Below are 2884 nucleotides of genomic sequence, written 5' to 3' on the forward strand. Positions count from 1 at the left end.
CCCGCTCCATCTGGGGGGGTCCCGCTCTATCTGGGGGGGTCTGGTTGGGGGGTCCCGCTCCATCTGGGGGGGTCTGGTTAAGGGGTCCCGCTCCATCTAGGGGGGGGGGGGGGGGGTCGGGTTAGGGGGTCCCGCTCCATCTGGGGGGGGTCCTACTCCAACTGTGGGGGGTCTGGTTAGGGGGTCCCGCTCCATCTGGGGGGGGTCCTGCTCCATCTGTGGGGGGTCTGGTTAGGGGGTCCCGCTCCATCTCGGGTGGGGTCGGGTTAGGGGGTCCCGCTCCATCTGGGGGGGTCCCGCTCCATCGGGGGGGGGTCCTACTCCATCTGGGGGGGTCCTGCTCCATCTGTGGGGGGTCGGGTTAGGGGGTTCCGCTCCATCTGGGGGGGGTCCCGCTCCATCGGGGGGGGGTCCCGCTCCATCGGGGGGGGGGGGGGTCCCGCTCCATCTGGGGGGGTCCTGCTCCATCTGTGGGGGGTCGGGTTAGGGGGTTCCGCTCCATCTGGGGGGGGTCCCGCTCCATCGGGGGGGGGGGTCCCGCTCCATCGGGGGGGGGGGTCCCGCTCCATCTGGGGGGGTCTGGTTAGGAGGTCCCACTCCATCTGGGGGGGTCCTGCTCCATCTGTGGGGGGTCTGGTTAGGGGGTCCCGCTCCATCCGGGGGGGTCCCGCTCTATCTGGGGGGGTCTGGTTGGGGGGTCCCGCTCTATCTGGGGGGGGGTCCCGCTCCATCTGGGGGGGTCTGGTTAGGGGGTCCTGCTCCATCTCGGGGGGGGTCGGGTTAGGGGGTCCCGCTCCATCTGGAGGAGGTCCTGCTCCATTTGTGGGGGGTCTGGTTAGGGGGTCCCGCTCCATCTGGGGGGGGTCCTGCTCCATCTATGGGGGGTCTGGTTAGGGGGCCCCGCTCCATCTCGGGGGGGGTCGGGTTAGGGGGTCCCGCTCCATCTGGGGGGGGTCCCGCTCCATCGGGGGGGGGGGTCCCGCTCCATCTGGGGGGGTCTGGTTAGGAGGTCCCACTCCATCTGGGGGGGTCCTGCTCCATCTGTGGGGGGTCTGGTTAGGGGGTCCCGCTCCATCCGGGGGGGTCCCGCTCTATCTGGGGGGGTCTGGTTGGGGGGTCCCGCTCTATCTGGGGGGGGGGGGTCCCGCTCCATCGGGGGGGGGTCCCGCTCCATCTGGGGGGGTCTGGTTAGGAGGTCCCACTCCATCCGGGGGGGTCCCGCTCTATCTGGGGGGGTCTGGTTGGGGGGTCCCGCTCCATCTGGGGGGGTCTGGTTAGGGGGTCCTGCTCCATCTCGGGGGGGGGTCGGGTTAGGGGGTCCCGCTCCATCTGGAGGGGGTCCTGCTCCATCTGTGGGGGGTCTGGTTAGGGGGTCCCGCTCCATCTCGGGGGGGGGTCGGGTTAGGGGGTCCCGCTCCATCTGGAGGGGGTCCTGCTCCATCTGTGGGGGGTCTGGTTAGGGGGCCCCGCTCCATCTCGGGGGGGGTCGGGTTAGGGGGTCCCGCTCCATCTGGGGGGGGTCCCGCTCCTTTTGGGGGGGGTCAGGTAAAAGGGGGTCCGGCTCCATCCGAGGGGGTCTGGTTGGGGAGTCCCGCTTCTTCTGGAGGGGGTCCCGCTCCATCTGGGGGGGTCCCGCTCTATCTGGGGGGGTCTGGTTGGGGGGTCCCGCTCTATCTGGGGGGGGGGGGTCCTGCTCCATCTGGGGGGGTCTGGTTGGGGGGTCCCGCTCCCATAATAAGGCCTGAAGATGGATCCATTAATATCATAACTTTACTTTATTAAGGTGTTACTGATGAGAAAGAGGAAAATTAAACCTCATTGATTTTAGTTTCATAGATAATGAAATGACTCTTCTTGTAGAAAATAAAATCTAGAATTATAGAGAATCTAGTTTTCTATCCCACCTGTGGATGATGTCATCATACTTGAGCCGCTTCCTGATCACCTGAATCTGATCGATGTCTGAAATCCCTCTGACTGAATAAAATGTTTGGTTTTCCTGAGCAGGGGCTTTTATTTTGAAGAGAATCACTCAGACTCTCAGTGCCTCCCTCACTTCCTGTTCCAGAGGTTGTGGGTTCGATGCCAGGCCTGATCCAGTTCAGACTTTTCTTTTGATGTTTCTGCTCGCTGGCTACCTGTCATGTGTTCACTCGATAGATTGGTTGATTCTTGGCCCCGCCCCCTCCACCTAACACACTGATTGTCCCACGGGGGCGGGGCTGTGGGCGGAGCCTCTGCACCTGGAATGTAACCATCACTGTTTCTCTTTTTTGCTTTTCTTTGTGGAATCTGATGTTTTGATTCGTAACAAAATGTTTTTTTTCTACAGAAGCCTGTTTGTGTCAGAAACTGCAGCTCTGTTGTTCTGATCCGCAGCAGGAGGAGCCAATGACTCCCCCTGCTGGTGTGAAGCAGGAAGTTAGCGTTTTTGGCCCCTCCAGGCTTCCGTTGATGCTCGATCGCTCTGATCTTCTTCTGACACCAGGATGAATGTGGACTTCCTGCCGATTGTGTCCCACCGACGACCCGGACTGATCCCACACTCTGTGCTTTCACAGGACGCATCCAGGTCCCGGTCCGCTCCGGGGTCCCGGTCCGCTCCGCTCCGGGGTTCCCGGTCCACTGATTGTTGACTGAATGTTCCGGACCGATTCGGTTCTGATCACTGTCTCCTTCATAAGGTCCAATATTTTCATTTCTGTCCATAAAGATAAAAACTTATTTTCACAGAAGAAGAAAATTATTTCCTTTGGTTTTTATTAAATTCCTGATCGACTGATTTCTGCTCCGTCTGTGATTTGAGGAACCTGAACTGGATCAGAACCGGTTCTGATCGGGTTTAAATCTTCCTGAGAACTTTTCTCCTCCAGATGGTTCTGAT

The sequence above is a fragment of the Cyprinodon tularosa genome, unplaced genomic scaffold, assembly GCF_016077235.1.
Source record: "Cyprinodon tularosa strain WSP-4 unplaced genomic scaffold, ASM1607723v1 ctg1127, whole genome shotgun sequence".
In the NCBI taxonomy this organism is placed as follows: Eukaryota; Metazoa; Chordata; class Actinopteri; order Cyprinodontiformes; family Cyprinodontidae; genus Cyprinodon; species Cyprinodon tularosa.